General features: G+C 43.3%; 1 long non-coding RNA gene across 2 annotated transcripts in view; it reads left to right on the top strand.

Moving 5' to 3' along the window:
* LOC138172060 (uncharacterized) overlaps window positions 1-21,341 on the top strand; it is a 55,217-nt gene extending 33,876 nt beyond the window's left edge. Inside the window, exons 2-3 of one of the 2 annotated variants that reach the window (XR_011171035.1) lie at window positions 12,585-12,714; window positions 21,017-21,341. This is a non-coding gene — a long non-coding RNA (uncharacterized lncRNA). Of the gene's footprint in view, window positions 1-12,584; window positions 12,715-13,360; window positions 14,592-21,016 lie in introns of those variants that run through there. The other variant, XR_011171034.1, reaches the window with a different exon arrangement.
* The last annotated feature ends 4,573 nt before the right edge of the window (window positions 21,342-25,914 follow it).

Raw genomic sequence — 25,914 nt, 5'->3', positions numbered from 1 at the left:
AAAGGGACAACCTCACCAAGCCAGGTTCAACCAGCCCTTGACTGACAAGCACCAAGTTGTCAAAGTCTCTCCAATTGACAGGGTTGTGTATTGGGGTGAAGGTGGTGGTTGGTGGTTGGGGCAGACATGAGGAGAGCAAGCCAACAAACCTGGATGCCACCTCCTCACATGTTCCAAGATGGAAGACTCCATGCCTCCATGTTCAAACTGCTTCCTTTCCCTCCTCCTACTTCCAGCATCTCTTTTCTTGAGCACCCTCTGAGGAACCTCAGTAACCTTCAAAGAGTTTATGACTTTAGCAGCTGATGGAATCCTGGGAAAATGCCTGAATCTCAGTTTTGTTGTTATGGATGGAATTATGTGGTTTATTTACATGTTAAGGTATAGCTAAGAGAAAGAAGCCCTAAAGAGTTAAAGGAGGTCATCCAGATGGGGGACATAGGAGATTTACAAGTTATATATGTGTCTTTACAATTATCCAGGCTATTTTTCTCTCTTTCCCATTAACACAAGTAAGAGAAATGCCCATATTGACATCTTGGAGCTAGAAAATAAACATGGAAATACTCAGAGATTTGTGACCTCACTGGCTCAGACGCTCCTTTCAAGGTTAGAAAAAGCAGCTGCCCTGGAGAGATAAAATTCCCTTTCTCTCTCTCCCCAGTACTGACCACCTGGCAGTCACACAGTGAGTCTTTACTAAATGTTCCTTACTGATTATTCCTCCCACTTGCCCATATCTATTCACAAAGAGAAAAAGGAAAGACTAGGTTGGGGAACTCCCTGTCCAACATCTATGGGGAATTCTCTGGAACCTCTTGGAATGACAGGGTTTCTACATTGGCAAACCAGAGAAATTCTGGATTCTTTAACTAGAGCTCAGCACAGGGCCCGGCACTTAGCAGGTACTTGATAAATACTCATTGACTTGTTGATTAGAGTTTGCCTTTGCTAAAATCTCCCATATTATTCTTGTCCACCAGATAGAGAGAGACAGCCTAGCCAAGAGTCTAAATAGATCAATTCAGAATTGGTTCATGACCACATCGAAGACTAGTAAGTGTTTTCGTGGCCATTTAAACTTGGGTTCAAATAATCTGCTTCGTAAGGGAAGGTAGAGGAAGTGTGTCAGAACAACATTTGTCTGAAAAACATCTGTGGGATGAGTATTTTCCTGAATCATCTTTCTTAGTCAGTGGTGATGAAGCTATCCTAAGCCCTTCTGTTGACACAAGGTGTCAAACGTCCAGATTAAGGTCATGTTTTCTGTCTTACTTTGAATTTCTCTTTGAACTCTTCCCTTTTCTGCTATTCCCCTGAATCCTATAGACTGATACTCATTTGCCTTATGGTCACAAAGCCATTTTATCCTGTCATTATTATACTGAGGTAAATATCTTCAAGACTCTACCTCCTCAAATGAGAATGAGGCTAGGTGAAACTATGGGAAGAAAATGCTCTAAAACACTGAAGTCAGGTGGTGCTGTGGACACAGCAGTGCACCTGGAGTCAGAAGGATCTGAGTTCAAATCTGACCTCTGATATCACTCAATCTCTGTTCACCTCAATTTCCTCATATAAAAAATGGCAATAATAAACAACAGCACCTACTTATAAAAAAATAGCAACTCTTTTTGTGTTGGCTAAAAATTGGAAATCAGGGGTGAGAGCACTGGCCCTGAAGTCAGGAGGACCTGGGTTCGGATCCGGCCTCAGACACTTAACACAAAAACTAGCCATGTGACCTTGGGCAAGTCACTTAACCCCAATTGCCCTCCAAAAAAAAAACACCAAAAAGAAAAAATTAAAAATTGGAAATCAAGGGGATGCCCCTCAGCTGGGGAATGGCTGAACAAGCTGTGGTATGTGATTGTAATTATTGTGAGCAGGATGATTTCAGAAAAACACTTACCTGAACTGATGCAAAGTGAATGAACAGAGCCAGGAGAACGTTGTACATCGCAACAGCAATATTGTTCAATAAAGAATTGTGAATGACTTAGCTCTTCTCAGCAATACCATGACCCAAGACAATCCCAAAGGCTTCATGATGAAGCATACTATCTGCCTACAGAGACAGAACTGATACTGCTTGAATGCAGACTGAAGCAGGCTATTTCTTACTTTATTCTTTTATTTTACTGTTCTTATGCAAAATGACTAATATGGAAATGTTTTACATGATTTCATATGTATGTAACCTATATCTGATTGCTTACCGCCTCAGGGAGGGAGGAGAGATAGAATTTGAAACTCAAAACTTAAAACAAGTTTAAAAATTGTTTTAGTATTGTTTTAATTTAGCATTGTTTTAATATTTAAGTTGATAATGTTTCCTTATCTTTTCTTATTGTGAATTTAAGTTTTAGAAAAATAAAATTTAAAAATTGTTTTAATATGTAATTGGAGGGAAAAAATAAAATATGTATTTAAAGATAATAGCACCTATTTCTCAGGGTTGTTATGATGATCTACTGAAAAATACTTGTAAAGAGCTTTGCACAGTGTCTGCCATCTAACAGGCAGGACACACACACCACTAGCATCATCATCTTCATCACCATCACCTTCATCACCTTCATCATCCCATTATCATCACCACCACCACCACCACCATCATCATCATCATCACTCTCCTATAATGCTCCTGTTTTATGAAAGAGACAATGATTGGACTGGTTGGAAAAGGATCCTGATCTTTAGACCACTTCCCTCCAGCAATAAATTCCAGTCTGTTCTCTATATGCAGAACCCTGTGATCTAAGATGTGTTACAGCTAACCCATCTCTGCCTATGAATAGGATATGAATGACTGGTCTTCTAAGCTCAGCTCCAATAAGGCTTTCTCTGCGTATTCCACCACTGGATCTGATAGCACTTTTTACTTCTCTTCTGTGTGTGTCATGGTCTGTTTTATGCTGTATCGATCTGTTTGTGTGCCCTATTCTCCCTGCTAGATTCTAATTATTTGAGGTCTCTTTTGGATCTTTGTGTCTCCACAAAGGACAGCGCATACAGTAGGCTCTTAGTAAATGTTTGTTGAGTGGATGACACAAAAATTGTAACATCGAAAATTCCTCATTTGAAATTTCTTGAAAAGGAAAGCAAAAAACAAGCTTTAAAAATGATTTTCCTTTCAGAATCAGTGTAGTAATGACAATGCATAGCCTGGATCATTAAGCACTGTCATGATTAAAGTCGATTAACAGGTATTTACTCTAAAATGTTAATGATATTAATAATAACCTACTATGTGTCAGGCTCTGGTAGCACAAAGACAAAAGTGAAATGGTCCCTGCCTACAAGGTTCTTCTATTCTATCAGGGAAAAAATGTTTATAAATCAGGATATAGAAAACAAAATCCAAACAAACAGAAGATAATTGTGATTCTCAGGAGTTTTAAGACCCCAAAGCAAAAGGACAAGATCTTGTTTTCCTGTAATTTGTAGGTAGGCTTTGGACTGGAGAGCCCCTCATCAGGGTTTGTTCCTCTGGGAAGTCAGAGACCATTCATTCTATTGTCCATCCCCAACTTTCCAAGGATGATTTACATCAACATAGTCAGGCCCAGGGTTCTGTTTTTATGAGGAATTCTTCTCCAGAAGGCATAAAGCTCTCCAAAGATGATCAACCCCAGTTGGACTCAATGGGATTTCCAGTAGTTTTAATGACGGTTTAAAGATAAAAAAAAAAAGATGGGGTGGGGGAGGTCCTGACAATAAATAGTCGTATTTATCATCTCTGCTATAAAACAGTAAAGATCTGCTTGCCCTTCAGGTAATCAATTCCTATGACTTACTAATAACAGTCCTAAGACCACAACAACTTCTCAGTTACTTCCATTCAACGGTGGTAGCGAGCTGTCACTTGCATTAAAAATGAAAACCATTTTCTCATGCTACAGACCCTTGGATAAAGCCAACCATGACAAGGAATTCTGTCCAAGAAAGATGTTTCTACAGCTTTACATTATGTGTTGTCCAGTAAGGTGCCTGAGAGTATAAGGAAGCTTTGGTCAAGAATCCCATTTTATAACAACTTTTTAAAAAATTGAGTTTAGAAGATTTCCAGCCAAAAGCCATGGGAATCATATTTCTATTGTGGTTTGTGTTTTTATTGTACTGGAGGAAGACATTGTTGGAGAGGATTATTTGAAGATCAGAAAAAGAACACCTTTAAATTAAAGCATCAGAAAATTGGGGGAGGGAGGGGAGAGAGGAAGGATGGTCTGGAAATAGGCTTTGATCAACGTGGGGGAAATCTCATGGTGGGAACTCCATTGAGAAAGTGATCAATGACCATTCATTAAACATATAAAACAGAGGAGCATTATGGACGAGTTTTAGAATTGTGCCTTCCTACACTTTCACCCAGCTCCTTTCTCATTTGAGTAAGAAGAGCCCTGGGGGTATTTCTTGTTTGGACATTTTTTCATTCCCATCCATCTCTGCGCAGCCACATTTGGCATTTTCTTGGCAAAGATACTGGAGTGGTTTGCCATTTCCCTCTCTAGATCATTTTACAGATGAGGAAACTGAAGCAAACTCGACTTGCCCAGGGTCTCTCAGCTGGCAAATGTCTAAGGTTGGATTTGAACTCATGAAGATGAATTTTTCTGACTTGAGGCCCAGCACTCCCTGAATTATGGTACCATCTCACTGCCCTTCCCCCAGGTTATTCACCTCAATGTCATAACAACTAAGAATAAAATAGGTCAGACACTTCAGGTGCTGGTTATGCAAATACAAGAATAAAATAGCCCCTGCCTTCAAGGAATTTACACTCTGCTGGGGAGAGGTCTGGAGTATTATGCTAATAAACATTTAACAACTAGCTCTCCCCCCAAAAAATATATATATGGACCACACTCTTTTAAATTTAATCTGCATTTTCTTTAACATCTTCTCCATTATTTTCTTAAGTGCAGATATTCAGCAAAACAATGAAGTCCTAAATTTATAGCACTTGCTGATTTCCCAGGTGTAAATGCTTACACTGAAAATTTAAAAACTAGCTCTCTCAAGCTGGTTCAAGCTGGCTCCAGTGCATTCTGGAGAGGTAGACACCATGTTTACAAGTCTACCAATACAAACTATATAGTAAATGAATGTAATGTACTTTGAGGTCAGGAGCACTATAAACTGGAGAAATTTTCCAACCGATCTCTAATTTATGGTCATACTTGGGAGCACCAAGAGATTAAGTGACTTTGGATGACCTGACTCAACCCAGACCTTGTGGACTTTGTGGTTAGTCTTCTGTTCATGACACTTGCTGCCTCTTGAATTCAAAATGGGGCTGGTGTTTAAAGAATGAATGCTACAATATGCTTATAACTTCAAGGACCAGCCTGATGCTGCAGTACATCACACTTGAAATTTGAATGAAGGAAACCTTTCAAAAATCGATTTACTTTTCCTCAGCTTTTACTAAGTCTTGACTCTTTCTACCTAGCAAATAAAAGGGTTATGTTAGTGTGTTGCCTGTTGAATCACTGGCTGGGGTCTTTGGTTTTGGCAACTTAAAACCCACATCATAAATCTTGACAGAGAAAGGTGTCATTCCATATATATGGCAGCTGCCCCTTAAGCCAGGGATGAATCATCTCAGGCTTATTTGTCTGATAGAAAGTCACAGAATGTGTCTCCTGAGATACAGCCGCTCCAGAAGTGTCTGAGTCTGGAAGCTGGACTTTAGCACAAACCTGATAAGAGATTTTCTTCTTTAGATGTCAAAAGGAAATCCTGCAAGAAGGCAGACTTTAGGAGCCCGTGGGACCTGCAGACAGAGAATTCTGGCCATCCAGAGTCTTAACTCAGGATGAAGACTCTGAACAATGGCTCCATTTAGACTGAGGATGGAGAAGGAAGACTTGGATTCACTACTAACTCGCTCCCCTCACCCTTTAAACTGATGCTTTAAAAAAATCATCTGTCATTTTCTAATTGAACTTTCCCTGTAACAAATCAGTCAGTCAATCAATGAGCATTTCTCATCTCTGCTATAATATTTGAACCTCTTCTCTACCGGGCGTTGGAAATATAAAACCAAACTACTCCTTACCCTTGACCTGAGGAGGCTGCTTTCTTCTGCAGGAAGCAACATGCCTACATATATAAGAATATATAAAATTTGGACAAATTAGAAACAAGGTCATTTGGAGACAGCGGCTGGGGAGATGAGAATGCAATATAGGAGGTGATGCTTGAGCTGGGATTGCAAGGAATTGAAGGATTCTAAATGGGGAAGGGAGGAGGAAAACAGTTAAGTGTAAGGGAGTGAGGAGGGGAGCCAGTCCCACCCGGGGTGCTGCTTTTTATACTCACGGTACCCATCTCTCCACCAACAGGAAGGATGTGTGTCACCTTTGTTCTCATTTACACCAGTTTCTATTGGCTGCTACTTTGTTTCCAGCCTAGACTGGTTTGCCATTAGTGATGAGGGATACATCAGTGGGCAGAATTAAAATCCTAGGACCATTTTCTTTTTGTCTGCCTAGAGTCTGTCTATCGGACCTGAGTGACTTTTGAGTTCACATAGAGGAAACCAGCAGCACAAAAGTTCTGTGAAAGGAAGGATGTACTGAACAATTCCCACTTTTCATTTCTCAGGGGGAAAAGGGAGAACAAAATTATTCACAGAATTTCAACATTGAAACACAATTGGTATTGACCTGTGGCGGGCTGCCCATCACCGCCAGCTACATCACGTGATTATCTCTAGTTTAACCGAGAACATTCCCTTTGTACCTGGCTGTCTGCCTGTTGTCTCTGCCATTAGAGGACTGGGACTGTCATCTGCCTGTCTTTGTATCTCCAGTGCCTGGAGAAGAGTAGGTGCTTAATAAATGCTGACTGACCTTCCGGTCCTCGATGGTCAGGACCTTCTAGTGACCTGTCTCCTCCATCCCCAAATCCCACAGTCTTGTGGCATTCACAATGCAAGAATTTACTAAGCTATTACTCTGCCTTAAGTACGGTGCAAAGTTCTGAGGATATGAAGCCAGTGCTCAAATCGTGCTCAAAAAGGGAATCATCCTTGTCCTCAAGCGTTTCCGTTCTACTAGGGGGGACAATGTGTATACATGAGGGTACAAAGTGAATACACAATTACAAGATGAATGGGGGGGCACCAGCAGCTGGGGGAGGAAAGGCTTGGGTCAAAGGTGACCCTGGAGCTTCAGAAAGAACAAAGGCGAAAGTGGATCTTTGAAGCAAACAGTTGCCATAATTTTGTGACACTCGGGAAATGATGCTTCTCTTCTATTAACTTAGCATCACAATGGGTGTTTTTTTTTTTTTAATGCAAAGGGAAATGTTGACAAGAAAAAACTCCAAGCACTGTATTTGCTAGGATCATGGAATCCTAGGGCCTTAGATTCAGAACTGGAAGGCCTTCCAGAGCTATCTTGTCCAAATCTACAAGTGGAGATGCAGCTTAAGGGACTTCTCAAGGAGCAAACGGAGCTAATGAAACTGCAGTAAACACAGAGACAGTGAGGGCAAATCCGTACGAACGGACGGGAGGCAAGCTTCTCAAGGAATTCAGCTGCGAAAGGGAGAAGATACATGGGATACTAGTGAGCAGGGATGGACTGATGGAGTGAAGCTTTTTAAAGCTCAGAGACAGGCGTGCAAGACTCGTAGGCAAGAAGGAAGGCAGCAGGCAAGAAAGAGAGAGGAGGGAGCAGAAAGGGCAGCTAGGTGGCGCCATAGTGCACAGAGTGACAGACCTGGAGTTAAGACTACTCGTTTCCATGAGTTCAAATCTGGAGGCAGACATTTACTAGCTGTGTGACCCTGGGCAAGTCATTTAACCCTGTCTGCCTCAGTTTCCTCATCTATAAAATGAGCTGGAAATGGCAAACCACTCCAGTATTTCCACCAAGAAAACCCCAGATGGGTCACAAAGAATCAGACAACCAAAACGACTGAATAACAACAAAGGTGTAATAAAAGGGATCACACTATTAGAGAAATCAGTATTGCATTGTGTTACATTGTGTTGCATTGTATTTTAAGAGAGCAGAATCATTTCATGCTGATTGATGTTATACCACAGGTAGAGTTAGAATCAGGGGTGGGAATTGCAAGGTCTCACTCCTTCAGCTCAAGTGAAGGAAAAACTTACCAACAAATTATTGCTTACCAGTGTGATGAGATCCTTTGTCAAATAGGTCCCTGTACCTGGAAGGATCCAAGAAGGCAGACAGACTGCCAGGAGTGCCATAGAGAGAATGTGTATCTGGTGGGAGGTTGGCTTGGACCTATAAGCATCCCTCTGGATGAAAGTCCTGGGATTACAAGAAGTTCCACCGACCAATTCTTTCTTCAAAAGAAGTTTGTTGAGTAGAAAGTAAAAGCTGAGCAAAAGTAAATCAATTTAGGGGTGGCTAGGACAGTGAATGGAGCACTGGCCCTGGAGTCAGGAGGACCTGAGCTCAAATCCTACCTCAGACACTTAACACTAGCTGTGTGACCTTGGGCAAGTCACTTACCCCCACTTAACCTGCCTTCCCCCCTCAAAAAAAAGTAAATCAATTTATAAAACTTTTTCTCCCTTCGTCATTTCAGTGCAATGCTTCTTGGCACCAGCCTTAGCTTTTCTATGTGTTTTTTGCATGTTGTCTCCCTCATTAGACAGGGAGCTCCTTAAGGCAAGGGGCTGTTCTGTATTTGTCTTTGTAGCCCCAGTTACACTTAGTATGGCGCTTGACACACAGTAGGTGCTTAATAAATGCTTGGTGGCCTCTTAACTTGATAGAATGCAGGACAAGACAAGACAATGACCCCTGACTTTGTGCCTTTGGATGCTGATCATTTGGGGAGACACCAGGTTCAGATTGTCCCCCCTTCCGTGGAGCTTTCAGTCTGGTAGGGGGAATAGGACACCAGCAGAAAGCACCATAATATACACAGGTTTATAGGATAAGTGCACTGGAAAGTCATGCAACAATGTACATTTTGAAGTCTAAAGGGGAAAACCATGAGCAAGCAGAGGGCTTTGGGGAAGTGTCCTGGAGGAAGTGACCTTTGATTATGGAAGTCCTATACGAGAGCTGTCAGACGGTGCCCCTGGTAATGGTCAGAGCTTTGCAGGTCAGAATGTTGGGTGGTTTGGGATTTTAATACTCTGTTTCACCTACAATGCAGGGCCCAAGGGCAGTTCTTGGCAGAGAAAACATATTTCCACTGTGTTCAATTGGGCCTTCTTCCAAGTATCCTAAGGGTAAATTGTTAAGCAGCCAGGATAAGCCATGGAGTCCCAGAATCCCAGAATCTTAGCAGCAGGAGGGGCTTTTAGGGCCACCTAGACTTAGCCCTTCCTGAATGAGGTGATGATGCTCACTCTGCTGAGACCCTTCCCCAAGGGAGCCCAGCTTCTCTAGCCCATCCATCCGACTTGGGAAGAGTTTGTGATTGGTAGGAAGTTTTTCCTTAGAAGGAGCCCAAATCAGCTTTTCTACAGCCTCCCCCTCACTCCTCATTCTTCCCTCAGGGTCAAACAGAAGAGGCCTAATCTCCCTTACACAGCATCCCCAGAAATTTGAACATGGTTATTACATCCCTCCCAAGTGTCTTCTCCTTCGGGTCAGAGGGTCACCCTCCTCTGGTCATCCTCCAGATAATAAAAAGGCTTCTAAATGTGATGTCCAGAATAGAACACAATCCGTGAGATGTGGTTTGGTCAGGGGAGAGCTCAGGGACACAGCCCACCCTGCCCACTTGTACTGTAGACACTGCGCCTTCCTTAATGCTGGCTAATAATGGCCCTGGGAGCCTTTGGCTACCCAGTCATGGGGTTGACTCATGAGCCTGGAGTTCACCGGCACCCACCAGATTCTTGTACTGTTCTGTACTGTGTTATGCTGTGTTGTGCTGTGTTGTGATATGCTGTGATGCATTGTGTTAAATTCTGAGAGTTAATTCTCACAAACTGCCATCTGGCCATACCTCTCCCATTTTGAAACTGATTTCTTTTAACCTAAATGTAAGACTTTATACTCATCCTTGTGAAATTCTATCTTTCATTTAAATAATCAAACCTTGTGGGCTTGTATTGGATTGAATTCTACCCTGTTGAGATCTTTTGAGAGTTTGATTCTGTCATCTTATGTGTGAGCTACCCCTCTTAGCTTCACGTCACCTGCACATCTGACAAGCTAGGCACCACCTCTTCCTTCAGCCATGCCCTGATGTTAAAAATGTTTCACACACAGAACCAAGTGAGGGTCCCTAGGACCCTCTGGGAAGATATCCTGGCACACTGGTAGTGCCCCATCAATCCCACTACTCAATGTCTCTGGCCTTTCAATCAGTTCTGAGTCTACTTGACTATAATGTCATCTCTTGGTCCTTTACACAGGGGTGATGGGAGAAGTTTTGTTACACTTGATGAAAATCTAGCTATCCGCTGTCCCTAGCATTCTGTCTGTTTGATGCACACATCCTGCCCCCCCCCCAGAAAAAGAAATGCTACCAGTTGGGAGGGACCTGCTCTTCAGGGAGCTGTGGTGCCTATTAGTCTATAGCAGCTGCCCTTTCTTCCTAAATATCACAAACCTTTCCTTTAATAATATGTTCCGGAATTTTTCCAGTAATTGAGATCAAGCTCACTGATCTTACGTTTGCACCCTTTCCCACCTTTGTACATGACTGTTTGCACACAACCTCCATCCTTTTCCCTTTAAAAGTCAAGACCCTTCAGTCAGTCAACAAACATTTATTAAACATCTACTATGTGCCATTGATGGCCTACTATGCTCAAGTGATGAACTTGGGTCCTTTTCCATTTCTGCAGTTCATTCATTTTCCATTATTTTTTTTTCCCAGTAGTGACTTAGCAGTCATCCCTGACAGTCGACTTTCCATACCTGAGCATGCAGTTTGTCAAATCAAAAACCATTTATCAAACACCTACTATGTGCCAGGCAGTTATATAAAGAAAAATGACTCTCCAGGAGCTCACAGTGGGTCTAGTGTGGGGGACAGGGGGGCAATAGCCAGCTACAGACAAGATAGAGACAGGCCAGGATGAGCAAAATGGCCATGATTGTTAGACAAAATTAGTGAATGTCACTTGGTATTTTCTTACCATACCCTCCCTTCCCTGCATTTCAACTCCTTATTAATCATTTCTGTCCTCTCTGGAGCCATCTGAAGCTGGTCTCCTTGGCAGAGGAGAACAAAGCGAGTCCTGAGCCATTCTGACTTGTCTCCACGGTCTGTCACTGACACTTTATCCAAGCTTGGTGCCAGAATGATACATTTCCATTTTAACTTTCTCTTGTCTCAAGCAGAGCCAAATACATCCCTTTGTGTTGTCTGTCCTCTGTCTTATAGTTAGAGAAGCAACAAGCTGATTTTCCTTCCCTATGAACAGCTCTCTCTTCTTTCTTCTCGTCTGCAGGGGGGCAGTGTGGCCTAGTGGGAACAGTGCTGGATGTGGAGTCAGACACTTGGGTTCAGTTCAGACCCTTTACAAGCTTCATCAGTCATATTACCTCTCCAAACCCCAGTTTCCTCATGTGTAAAATGGGGATAATACTATGGGTACTGCCTACCTTCAAGAGTTGTGATAAAGAAAAAGGTTTTATATATTTCAGCTTGCATTGCAGAAGTGTAAGAGGCCATTATTGTTATCACACAGGCCTGTTAAAAACCTAAGTTCTATGAGATCCTTAGGCATTCCACACAGCTCCACCTTCTCTTTTTCTTTGGAATATGTTTGTTTTGTCTTTGGAATTTCACTCTTAATGGCTTCTTATCCCACTTGCACTACCTTCCTTTGTGAAATTTTGTGCCATGGCAAAATTGTAACTAGGAATTCCGCTACTTACGTCAAAGAGGGATACAACAAATAATCCATCCCGGTCAAAGAATAGGTGATGGGTGCAGGACTCTGGGTCCTCTGAGAATGAAGACAGCAGCCACCAAAGAGGCTCCAGGAGAGGGGCTGATCCTTGTTATGGGTGGGTTCACTAGGCAGCAGCAGGATATCCCTGAAGATGTAAAGGTGTAGGGACAGCAGGCCCAAGGAAGACCATGGGGAAGGAGCTCAACCGTGCTTGGGCATCAAGGTTCCAGTGATTCCACCCCAGTTATGGCACTGAATTATGGAACACTTCCTTTGATTTCGGAACCCTTGAAACCCAGTCTTCCAAAATCTAGGGTACACATCATTTTGCTGCTCACTGAACAGGCAACATTTTTTAAAAAATAGTAATAAAATCTCTGTCCCTTCAGGTAGTCACTGAAAATGGAGTTAGAAGCTTCTGCTAAGAATGAGCCAATCGAAGAAATTGGTGGATTTGAACTTTTCCAATATAGCCAAGAGGGTGGGAAATGAATAATCTTCAGTTTGTCTGGGAAATTAACACAAAAATGGGAACGTTCACAGAGAAACTTGAAAGCACAAATATAAACTTCCTCAAATTCTGTTTCCAGGCTTAAACATTCTGCAGGCCGGACAAATCTCTGAAGACAATTATCTCGCTCCCTCCACACCCATCTGCTATTCTTCAGACTAAACATCCTCCATTCCCTACCCTTTGAAAGAAATTCTCTTTTCTCTTCTTTAACAGATTTTAATCTCCATGACCTAGAAAGTCTAGGAGGGTAGAAGTCCTTGAAGCTTCCTTTGAGAACTGGGCAGAGCCGCGCTCAAGACCATCTTTCTGAACACAGGTGATTGTCCTGCAGAGCTGGAGAGGGGTGAGTGTGGACCTGGGTGAGACAAGTGTGTCCTGAGCCAGGGATGTAGCCAGGGAGCAAGCTGGGCTTTTAAGCCTTAGAGCTCAAAGGGAACACAGGGATCATCTACTCTCCCCTTCCCCATTTTACAGATTGGAGAACTTAGGCCCTGAGAACCTAAGTGACTCACTCAGGATCCCACAGACAGTAGCACTAATTGTCACTTTTAGAGCCTGCTAAACTTTGCTAAGTGCTTTCTTTACCTTATTTCATTGGAGTGTTCTCTCAGCTTTTTGAGGTAGGTGCTATGGGCATTAGTAGCCACATTTAACAGATGGGGAAACTGAGACTCAGGGGTTAAAGTGGGTTGTCCAGTATCACCCAAGGAGTATGTAGCAGAGATGGGATTGGAACCCAAGTCCTCTGGCATTCAATCCAGTTCCATGGCCAGCTAGGAACGTGGGGTGTGTTGGGGGATGGGGTTTTGATCGATCACTTTTTTTTAAGTTGAAAATGGAAAATATTCTACTTATGTGAGGGTACCCCATGAGTTGGGTTTGTGCCCACTGTGGTTTGATGGTCCTTGCCCTTTCTTCCAGACTCAGGTTACCACTTGGAGGGTCTCTGGGCAGGGCTGGTGACCCTCAGGTCTCCTTTCCTCTCCTAGGCACACTCCAGTCACTGAGGAATCGTTTTACACCAATTAATCATATCTGAGCCAATTCTTATCCACTGTCCTGAGGCTGAAGGAAGAACACAGTTAAAGCACATTGGAAAACTGCCAGTCTCTGAGACTTCCCAAATCTTAGAACTCCAGAGCAGCAAGATAATCCTGCAAGATCGCTTCAGCAGTGCACATCAGGCTGACCCTCATCCCCCACCATATCGATTACCTTTGTTTCTATCCCCCCTATTTCTGTCTGGCACGTAGTAAGCACTTGAGAAATGCTTGTTGACCGACTGACTGAATGTTGGGTGGTCTGCAAAAGGGACATGTTTATTTAACAATTAATCAATGGGGGGGGGTCCTCTGAGAAAATATTCTCTGGGAAGCTTCAGAATTCTAATTTATGCCACTGGATGGGAACTTCTGAGTCCAGTCTTGTGCATCTAACACAAAACAGATTTCCAAAAAAATAATAACCTCTAACCATCTCTCCCCCCACCCAAGAACTGTGAGGCAGCAGGAAGTATAGTAAGCTGTGCACCCTCCAGCTCAAAGTAAGACCCGTCGCCATGGTGACCCACCAAGCCAAGGGTTTTTGGTTCATGGCCCTTCCTCACAGTCCTGACCTGCCCCATCTTTCAACCCCCTTCTTTCCTTGATGACCTTGACCATGCACGGAAATTCTTCCCCAAGCTGAAGAGTGTCAGCAGAGTAGCCCTCTGCAGGCCAAGGAGGGTGGACTAGACATGCCAGGCAGGCATTTCTGTAAACTCTGCAAGAGACCTCTGGGGAATGGAATTCCCTCAGGGTTTGTTAGTGGAGGTGCTGGCCAAGTTAGGACATGTTCTGCTGGAGAAGAAATGATGGGCCGTCCCAGGCCCCTTTTTGGGTAGCCCGTGCAGCTGAAGGCATGTGATTCTGCCCATAGCCAGGAAAGCATGCTGAGTATCAGTCAAACAGAGGGGGAGAAGGAGCTCCGGGAAGTTGGAGAGGATCCCAGAAGATACAATGCCCGGCTTCTTAAAGCCTTTCCCTTCCAAGTCTCCCAGCAGAGAAAACCACTGAGGATCTCAATAGGAAAATGGGGCAAGTCACTTGCCCTCAAGTCTCTGTCAGTAGAATGTCCCAAAATATTTGGGTAGAGGTAAGAGTCTAAAATCTGGGGTGGCTTACTGTGCTCTCTTAGTGTGAGAAGCCCAGAATCTATGCTTACCTTTTATCTCCTAAATAAGAAATCAATAAAAATTCCTTGGTAAGACTATGATGGGACATGACTCACCATGAAGTCAGAGGAAGACAAGGCAAACTCCTCCCCATGGGGCCTCCACAGTCCAGGTTACTCATGGTTCTGGTGGGAGACAGATCAAGGTTTTCTCTTTCACATCATAGCCCAGACCCTTGACCCTCCACCAATGCTGGGTCAACGCACACATTGGTCTTCTTCCCAGTAGGCTGGGTCAAGACACTGTGTTACAGTCCCACGCCCCTCCAGCTGCCGCCATCTGTCCCATGAAAGGCTTTCCCACTACTCCTTGAAGACCAGGCCTCATGTCTCTTCTCTCTCTAGAAGGCTGGGTCCAGGAACTCTCAGCACACTCCCTCAGCAGCCTGGGCCCAAACTCTTCCTCCTTCTCCATTGCCTCTGGTTCCTGCAACCTAGGAGGCATAGCACTATCCCTGAATCTCAAGTACAGGGTAGCCAAAGCATGCTGAGCTTAGAGTCAGGAAAGACCCAGGTTCAAATCCTGCCTTTGCCACTTACCAGATGTGTAGTCACAGAAAAGTCACAGCCCATGTCTGTGGGCCTCAGTTTCCTCCTCTATAAAATGAGGGGGTTGGGATTAATGGTCTCTGAGGTCCCTTCCATACTTGAAGCTTGCCAAGTGCTCTGGCCACATGATATCATAAGATACTCAAGCCCCTCCCCCACCCTTTCTTTGACCAAGCTTCTCTCCCCTGGCCACTAAAAAGCAGGAATGAGGGAGAGGGATGATGTCCTCATTTCTAGATCCTGCCAGAGCAGGCCCAGTTGAAACCTCCTCCCTCCTCCCCCAAGTACCATATATAATTATGTGATTCTGAGAAAGTCTAGACCCCTTTTGTATCTTCCAAGAAATACTTTGCAAGAAGTAATTGGAATAGATGCATTGGCAATGTGTTGCCTGACAAAGCATCTCTAGGTGGCTTTGGAAAGAAAACGGACATTTTCTCCAGCTGGTGGGGGGTGGGGAGCGGAAGGAGTTTTCCTGTCCTTGCTAAAGGACTCTCCCTCCATCTTTCCTTCCCCCTTGGCTGCCCTCCCCCATCCTCACCCCATGAAGGCCTGCTGTTTGCATTACTGGAATTATCACAGAATGATAGAAACAGGAGGGGTTCTGAGCTGGTCGTCCTGGAATTTCCTGACTTGGCAGTGCACACAGGAAAAGGGGGTTTCATCTGGCAGAGTGTCTGAGGAGAGAAGTTTCCTAGGGTTTTAGAGAAAGACAAGACATTTGAGATCATCTAATCCACACCTGAAGCTCTGAAGAGCCATGCCCAGTGTCCTGGCACCTGGTCCAGAACTCTGCATATTGAAATATCCAGCTTATGACACCCTCTGCCCCTGCCTGTCCCACTCCCTTTTCTCTGGGATTTTTGTGCAAGCAATTAAAATCCATTCACTTTTACAAGCCTTTAAAAGTGCCTACAACATGCTATGCTCTGTGCCAGGGCTGGAGATACAAGGACAGATATGAAGACAGTCCTTATCCTCCAGGAGCTTACATTCTGATACACAGAACATCGTCCAAAGTAATTCTGGATTCCAGGTATAGGAGAAATTCCCTGAAGCTACTTTACCATTATTAGGGAAGTTAGAAGGAGTCAATTATGTTGGGATGATCTAAAAAAAAATGATGAAGAGATGATAAAGAGGAATGCACTGGGAGATGGGGGATGGGAAAAGAAGAATGGGTAAAATTATCTCTCATAAAAAGGCATACAGGGAAAAACTTTTATAGTGGAGGGAGAAGTGGGGGAGCAAGCACTCTTTGAATTTCACCCTCATCAGAATTCAAAGAGAGAAGAATATATTATATAGGCACTATAGGCACACTCCGTTGGGTATGGAAAGCAGGAAGGGAAGGGGATAAAAGAAAAGGGACAGTGATAAAAGGAAGGCAGTGGTCAGAAGCAAAACAGACTTTTGAGGAGGAACAGGGTAAAAAGAGAAAATGAGAAGGATAAATTAGAAAAAAATAGGATAGAGGGAAATACACAGTTAGTCATCTTAGTGATGAATGTAAAGGAGATGAATTTACCTATAAAATAGAAGCAGATAGCAGAATGAATTAGAAACTCAAATCCAATAATATGTCATTTATAAGAAACACACTTGAAACAAAAAGACACACCCAGAGTTAAAACAAGGGGCTGAAACAGACTCTATTATGCTTTAGCTAAAGTGAAAAAGGCAAGGGTAGCAATCATGATCTCAGACAAAGCCAAAACAAAGCTAGACCTAATTAAAAGGGATAATCAGGGAAACCATATTTTGCTAAAAGGTACTATAGATGATGAAGTAATGTCAATTTTTATGGCAAGTTTCTCTGATAAAGGCTTCATTTCTCAAATATATAGGGAAGGGAGTCAAATTTATAAAAAAAAATAAAAGCCAATCCCCAATTACAAATTGTCAAAGCCTATAAATAGGCAGTTTTCAGAAGAAATCAAAACAGCCTATAATCACATTAAAAATTCTCTAAATTACTTGCTGCTGTTTGTCCTTCATTCTTGAAGATGACTGTGACTTCAGGAAGTTGATGCCATGCTAGTGACTTTCAAGTGAATTGGATTTAGGTGAGGGAGGGCTGTGCAAAGTCACCAGCCTCATTTTCTCATCTATAGCCATCTGGGTCCAGAGGCCTGCTATAGATCAAGATGACTGGAGATGCCTTCCCTCTAAATTACTACTGATTAGAGAAATACAAGTTAAAACAGTTTTGAGGTACCACCATACACCTATCAGAAATGCCAAATGCCTGAGGGGAGAAGGGAAAATGGGTACACTAATGTACTATTGGTAGAGCTGTGAATTGGTCCAACCATTCTATGCATACCCTTTGACCCAGCAATACCATTACCATGTCTGTATCCCAAAGAGATCAAAGTAAAAGAAAAAGAATCTATATGCACAAAAATGTTTATAACAGCTCTTTTTGTGGTGGAAAAGAATTAGAAATTGAGTGGATGTCCATCCCTTGGGGAATGGCCAAACAAGATGTGACATATGATTTTGATGGAATGTTATTGTGCTATAAAAAAATGAACAGGATAGTTTCAGAAAAACCTAGGAAGGTCTATATGAACTGATGCAGAATGAAGTGAACAGAGAATACTGTATACAGTAACAGCAATATTGTAAGGATAATCAACCAAGAATGACTTACTCTATCAAGACAATGACCTAAAATGATTTCAAAGGACCCCTGATGAAAAAGGCTATCCACTTCCAGAGGGAAAATTGATGGAGTCTGAGTGCAGATTTAAGTATATATATTTACTTTCTTTTTCTTGCTTTTTTGTAACATAGCTAATATGGAAATATGTTTTGCATGATTTCACGTGTATAATTGGGATCATATTGCTTGTCTTCTTGATGGGTTGGGGAAAGGGCTGGAGGGAGAAAGAATTGGGAACTCAAAATTTAATAAAAATTTTTTTGTTGTTGTTTTTTGGAGGGGCAATTGAAGCTAAGTGACTTGCCCAAGGTCACATGGCTAGTAAGTGTTACATGTCTGAGGTGGGATTTGAACTCAGGTCCTCCTGACTCCAGGGCCAGTGCCCTATTCACTGAGCCACTTAGCTGCCCCAATAAAATTTTTTTAAAAAAGAAAAATTCTGCCGATGACCTACCCCAGAAACAATCTTGGGTGCTCCATGGAAGGGCCATTGCTTACTCATAGATTTAGAGATGGAAGAGACTTTCAAGGCATGTAAAACAGACTGTTAACTTGAAAGTAAGAATTGTTTCATTCCTTATATTTATATCTCTCCTAAAAGAAATGTTTGCTGGTTGTTGATTGACAAGTAGATATAGAATAATGTGAGGAGGGAGAGAAGTCTAAGAACCAGAAAGACCGAGAAAGGTTTCCCATGGAAGGTGCCTGTTTCCTAAGGCTTGAAGGAAGCAATAGGTTCCAGTGTGCCGAGATGAAGAGAGAGAGCATCCTAGTCACTGAATGCTGAGTTTGGTGACCAGCAAGAAAGCTGGTTTGCCCAGGACAGGAGCAGAGGAGGGACAGCAAATTCATTAACTGCCATACTTACTCAGATCAATCGTAAGCAGAAAGAACACTGATTTTGTCATATGAAGGGGAGTCAGTCAGACGGTTTAAAAGTTTTTTCTTACACTTCATTTTCTTATTATATGTGTACTTCTCACCCACTGAAGCCATACTCCAATTACTCATCATGGCATGAAGGCAAACTTGGGTTCTCAACACATGTGTTCTCAGTCCATGAGAGGACAAATTCTAAAATGTCAAAGGGCCCTCGTTCTGGTGCTGAGAGAGACCTCTCAGCTAGTCCAAGTGCCTTACTTTGAAACAGAGGCCTAGGGAGGTAGAAAGTGTTGGAAATTGTATTTGAAGCCATCATCATTTGATTCCAGCCACAGTCCTTTCCACTGTAATGCACACACAAGTTCTCCAAAACTGAGAAGTCTTTGAGTATGTGCCCAGTAACGGCACAAATGCCAGTTGTCACAGGACCAGAGTGATTCAATTGGACAGGCTCATCACCACACTGAACATAAATCAATAAACTTTAAAAGTCCCAACAATTCTCAAAGACTGTCTCCAAAATGGAGAGAGGATAGTGTTCTGCCCTGCTGAAGGAGAGGCCCACAAGGCTGAAATCGGCCCTTCTTGTCAATCAGTACCTGCTATGTGTCCAGCTCCTTCTTGGAGTCTGGGAATCTTGAAGCACGTCCATAGCAGCATATCAATATTACTATTTTCAGTTCCCACAATATTAAGTTAGCCATAGCTTTTGGGAGCAAACTTTTAAAGAGATCTTTCGATTTGCACCAGCCTTTGATATCTCCTTTGCTCAGGGGCCACTTCCTGAATGATGCCTTCTCTGCCCTCTCTAGTTAGGATCGATGCCTCCCTGGATCTCTCGGACCTCTCTCCCTCACCAGTTCTGGGCATCACACTCTAACCTGCATCCTAATTTATCTCTTGTATTTATTTCCTTCCTGTAGTGGAGTGTCAACCCCTTGAGGGCAGGGATGAGTGACTTGTCATCTTGGTGGCCTCAGTGAGTGCCTCATCGTAGTACCAGGCTGATAGTAGGCAATTAATCTGTTATTGAATTGAATATCTCCTTGGACCCGCCCCCAGGCCTTATCTAATTGTGTGAGGTGGGTTTTTGTTAATTAAGATCCTCCTCTGGAGTCCCCATCTCTGCTGAGCAGGCCTTCATGCTTGGCTTTCTTCTCCTCATGTAGAAACAAGTAGTCAGGATTTGCAGCACAAACGACCATCATGAATCACTCATTCCTAATAGGACAAGAGACTTTCCGGCATGTTTGGAGCAAATTGGGCTCCAGTCATGCAGGACTGGATTAATATCTGTTTTCTAAATCAGGCCTAAATGAGATCACTTTGTCTGCAAAGTGTAACAGCCAATCTCACGCCATGACGTTGAAGCCTGCAATTTTAATAAAGCTTTAATAGTCCGGGCCCTTCCGGAAGCATCTTTTCCTTCTCCTCTCATTCCCTCCCCCCAACTTTGGAAATCGATAGAATAGCTTTCTCCGGTGTGTGTCCGCCAATCGAACAGCCATCCCTGTATTCCAATAGAGGGTTAATGAACAAAGAATCCAGCTCCCCGGCCCCCACCCCTACGGTTGCCGCAGAGCATTAAGAGAGCTCCGCAGAGCATTTCAGGCACTGAGAGCTCTCATTTCAAACTAATGTCCCACATTTCATGGGCTCATTTAAAACCACTTCAGTGGTGTCAGCTGCTTTAAAAAAATGTCCCCAACTCAATTTCTGCCTTTGGTCGCCATGGCGGCTCCTGATTAATTACTCAGTGAACGACGCTCATCTCACTGTCCCACCAATGTGGATTTCACCAATTTGTTCAACAGAAAAATCCATTTCTGTGGATGCCGGGTGGGCTTGCGGCATCCGCGAGGACCATTTGGAACGACCTGACTTGGCGTTCTTGGCATCTTTAGATATTTCACCTCCAACAGGCTGAGAGATTTTGAGCTCACAATCTACTCAGTCTTCTCCTCTCCATCATAAAATTCTTCATCCCAGTGATCAAAAACTCTGTGCTTGCATACAAGCACTTAGCAGAATGCCAGTCAGGTAACCTTTTCCCCTGTAGGAGCTCCATGAAGCTTCTGCGGCGCCAGTGGCCCCCATCCGTTATCCGGCATGTAGGGTAAACAATGAGATTCTTACTCAGTCCTCAGAAGCCATGGAGCCATTTCCATGGAAACTCTGTTTTCATGTCATATCTTTAATGAATAGGTAATGAAAGAAATGCTGCATTTACAATTTCATTACTAGGACAAAAAAAAGAAAAGAAAAAAGCCCACGGTAAATTTGAGTCAGACTGTTGTCAGTGGGTTGTTTTTTTGTTTTGTTTTGTTTTTTAAAGGAAATGATGAAGATAAGCTGAGTGGACACAAGGAAAGAAACCAGGAGCCCAGGGCAGCCACTAGGGTTATGATTCTCAGTCTGCACTCCAGAAAACCTTTTGTAAAGAGCCCTGGACTCAGAGCCAGTAAGACTTTGGTTCAAATCTCACCTAAGACACCTACTGTGTGACCTTGGACAAGTCATTTATCTTTGAGCTTTTGTTTTCTCATCCATAAAATGGGAAAAATAACCCCCAGCTTACAAGGCTGTTGTCAAGCTTAAATGTGATGAATTCTGTAAAGAGTTTTTCAAACCAGTAGTACATTAAAGTGAGTTGTTAATATCTGAATAAAAAACATGGACGTCCACTAGCTTACAGCCCTTCCAAATATGACATGTTGGTTAAGAGGGGGAAAAGGAAAATCTTATGGAGCTGACTGTGGTTGCTCTCTCATTTGCATTAGCATGTGTATTAGAGGGCAGGTGCAAAAATACTGATGATTCCTGAGCTCCTTCATCCAGAAGGATGGGGAGGCAGAGACCTTCCTGCAAATGAGATCTGAGGACAAACCTAGAAGAGCCCATTTTTATGTCTAATCACTCAGGGGTGTCAATTGGTAAGACAATGGCAGCAGTCTCTTAAAAAGGGATGGGAAGAGGAATAACTGGCTGCGGATGGGAAGCTTCCTTCTTGCTTATCCAATCAAACCAGCAGAACAGGACTCTAGAGTATTGTCTACCCTTGTAGAGAGCAGGAGCAAGAAGGGAAGAATGCCATCTTCCTGACAGCTCCTCTGAGCATCTGTAAGGCTCACTGGGACAAGGGGTATCCCCAAAGCGGATGTCACAGCTGAGATGGGCTGGGGAGGAAGACTCAGGCCAACTCAAGCACCTCTGACAGATACTTTTTACTTAGTCGTCTGAGAAAGACGTTTCTTCTATAGTTTGTGGAATATTCCTGCCTCCTCCTCATTTTTATGATGATTGGGTTTCTAAATAGGCAAGAATATAGGGAGATTTCTTGCATGATGATGACCGTTATCACCTAGAATTGACCAGTTCCAAGAATAGTAGAAATTCCCTCATTTGGACCCCACTCATTGGTAATGTAAGAAAATATGGATGAGGGCTGTATGGGAGCCGACTTATGCACCATGTATTAAGAGAGATTTTACGAAGCAGATTAATCTTTAAGATAAGGCGATGCATCAATTTCTTGAGACAAATTGTTTTAAAATCCTATAAATCCCATAGACACACCAACTTAGAGAAACTCAGAAGCCTCAGATATGAATGGAAAACGACTTCTGAAGCCTCCTAGTTCAAGGCACCTGAACAAGAATCTCTTTTTTAAACTGAAAAAAAAAACCCCAACAGTGTTTCAAAAGTTCTATTGATGTGTTTTGTTTTAAATTACAAACATTTACACATTAACTCCACTCTATGAGAAGTCTCTTGTTGCAAAGCAAAACAATTAAGCAAAGCTAATAATACAGAGACCTTATAAGAAAGGGTATAAGAAACATCCCACATCTGTAGCACCCTCCCCCAGTTCTCTATCTATCTATCTATCTAGCATCTATCTAATTAATTAATTTATTTATTATTTATTTTTAATTTTGCCTTTTGGAGGGCAATTGGGGTTCAGTAACTTGCCCAAGGTTACAGGGCTAGTGTTTTTGTGTGGGTGTTAAGTGTCTGTATTTTTAAATGCATTTAAATGAACAGAGATCTATTTTTTCTCTCTCCTGCCCCATTGAAAAAGAGAGAAACAAATTCCTCGTAACAAATATATGCCTTTATGCAAAACAAATTCCCTCATTGATTGTATACAAAAATATGTATGTCTCATTCTGCACCCTCAATACACCACTTCTCAGGCAGGAACTTTCATCAGTGGTCGTCTGTAATCATGGATGGTCATTGTACTTTATGGAAATAGAATCCAAGTCTCTGACTCCAAAACCTGTACTTTTCCCATTGTAACCGTGTGTGTGTGTGTGTGTGTGTGTGTGTGTGTATGTGTGTGTGTGTGTGTAGAGAGAGAGACAGAGAGACAAAGAGAGAGAGGAAAGGAGGGAGGGAGGGGGAGAGAGGGGAAGAGGGAGGGAGGGGGAGAGAGGAGAGAGAACTTAAGTAGCTTCTTCCTTCTAGTTCTTCATTTTGTGTCCAAATCTTGATGAATCCCACAGAGGTGGCCCCATCTTGCTCCTAGGATCACATTAATGGTACTGTATTTGGACAGGATAGAAACAAAACATTTCACTAATTTTCCACACCACTGTGGGGCTTTAAAAAATAAACCCACACTCCAATTATAGAGGTTTTACTTTCTACTCAGCAGGTCTTTCAGAGATCCATAAAGGTTAGGAGATTCTTCTGCCCACCCTGCCGGGGCCTTAAATAAGCTTGGGGGTTGGGAGGGAGAGTGGGCTATAATTTAGATCAACGTTTATAAGAATTTAATTAAACAATTTATATAACTACTTAATTAAAGTGATAACCCACAGATAGCACTTTGCAAACCTTCCAGCCCTATATAAATGCTAGTGATTATTAAAAAGCTCTGAAAGTAAAGCATGACATTCAGTAGGGACGTAACTCATTCTACACTGTTATTTTCCTTCAAAAATGGCCATGTCCATCAGTCAGAGGACGCTTGAGAATGCCTTACCAGGAGGATCATATTGAATGTCACTCAAATGGAAATAGGCCCCAGTGATGGCAGGACATGGCCAATCCCTGGAGGTCATTGTCCAGGCTGATGGGGCAGGAAAGAGGGATGTCATGGCTGAGGCTTAGCCTGGAGGAGCCCACAAGTCATCTTGGTCGAATTCTTCCTGAGGAATGAGTTGGCAGGAGACAGGGATTCTGAATTGCCTGGATGACCAGTGGGTTGTTTCCACCTCCACAGTGCAGCATTATTTACTGATGAAGAGGAGGAAATCAGGCTCATTGATGCCAGACATCTGGATATGGGGATGGCTGGCCTTTTGTTGGCTCAAGGCCAGGGCTCTTGTGTTTTCTTGCTTATTGGTCAGTCAGGTATAGTAGAGAAGAGGCTGCATGGGTGCGGGTGCTTTCTCCTTGGCACAGATTGCAGACCACACCCTTCACAATTCTTTCCCACATTCTCCATCAGAGCTCTGCCCAAGACTCTTGGGGCCTTCCATGGAGACTCCCAACAGTCCCGTGGCCTGTCCCAGGCAACGTGCTAGAGTGGTCAGAGTGCTAGACTTGGAGTAAGGAAGGCCTGGGTTCTAATCCTCACCGAAAAACTTACTAACATTGTGGTCCTAGACAAGGCAATGCACCTTAATGGGCCTCAGTTTCTTCATTTGTAAAAAGGATGGAGGGAAGCTCAGTGATCTCTGAGAGTCTTTTCCAGCTTGAGATCAGTCTGCGAGCTTATGATCCCTGTGTGCAAGTGCAAAGATCATTGATTCTGGGCTCAAAGGACCTGGGTTCAAATCCTGCCTCTGCCATTTACTGCCTCTGTTGGACAATAATAGACAAGTTATCTAAGCCTTCTATGCCTCACTTTCCTCCTCTATAAAGTGAGGGGATTGGGCTAGATGGCCTTGATAATTCCTTTCATCTCTGACCCTCACAGCAGAGTGGGAGAGAAACCAAAAAATAATCCCTCAGAGTACCCCCCCAATATTTCTGAAGGTGATAATTCCAAATTCCTGGAGACCTCCATGGTTGGATGACCGAGTCTTGGAAACTAAAAGTGTTCCAAGTCATTGTTGCAAATCATGGGATCACAGATCAAGACCTGGAAGAGGTTTCAGAGACCATGTAGTCCACCCCCCCCATTTTACAGGTGAGGAAACTGAGGCCAAGCAAGTGAAGTCACACAGCTAGGCTCTACCGCTACCCCCTGACTCCAGAGACAGCTCTCCTTGTGCGGCATCGACTGCTTGGTTTGTAGCTTAAGGGACTGGTCTTCCCCAGAAGTATTTTGAGGTGGGCTAGTGTCAGGACAGGCAAGTAAGTTCTTTTTCTCTGGACCCCATCTCCCAGAAGACTTGGGGAAAGAGCATGCTCATGGGTGCTTCAAGTGACTTCCCATGAGGTGTATCAGGTTCATATTACAGTTCATCACTGTAATTGTGGGCCAGGAATTTGAAGGAGAAAGAAAGGGATACAGACTAACATGATCACAAGCATGCAAATGACCTGCTGCCATTGATGACAGAGACTGGGATTTCTCCCTTCCTCTTGGTGAGGTCAGATATTCCATGCTGTGGTAAGACACATGGCAGCAGCATGGAGAGATCTCACTGCTGCTGTTGATGCCCAGATGGCGGACTCAAGGTGGTCCTGGTTGCCCAGGCTCTAGACAGGTCACACCTCTGTGCAAGAACAGAGTTCTTGGACCAGGCCAAATTTCTCATCTGCAATCAAGATTTCTTATGGCTGAAGGTTTATTGTGCCTTTGCTCATGGGGAAATTACAATCTAAATGTTTCCAGTTTCCCCAGGTTGAACTTGAGGCCAGACTATGCCACTCAGCTTTGAAGGACTAAACCTCCCTGCCCACTGGGGTAAGGGGAAATTGGGATGAGATGATGTAATTGCTTCTCATTGAGTATTTCTTAAATATGACTATATTTTTCCATAAGCTCATTAATATTCTTGCTTAGCTAGGACACTGAGGTTTGAGAGACTGAAACAGCTGGGCCAGAAGAGAGTAGAAGTGGCTGGTGGAAGTGGGGTGGGATGGTGCCGTTTAGTGATAAGTGTGGCTTGACAGGCATTCCTATATAAAGACCTTCAGTGAGGCAAGAAAGGGCAGAATACAAGGTGGAATGATTAATAGTTGCCTGCCCCCCCCCTGGGTGGAGTCAAGATGGCTGAGTAGAAGCAGGACCTCCCCGCAGCTCCGGCTTCCACCTTCCCCAATCCATGTAAA

Source organism: Petaurus breviceps, unplaced genomic scaffold, assembly GCF_028583685.1.
Source record: "Petaurus breviceps papuanus isolate PSGF00001 unplaced genomic scaffold, PetGlider_PUasm1.0 490, whole genome shotgun sequence".
Classification (NCBI taxonomy): domain Eukaryota; kingdom Metazoa; phylum Chordata; class Mammalia; order Diprotodontia; family Petauridae; genus Petaurus; species Petaurus breviceps.
The sequence above is the reverse complement of the archived record's forward strand: the minus strand, read 5'-3'. Positions and strand labels throughout refer to the sequence as shown.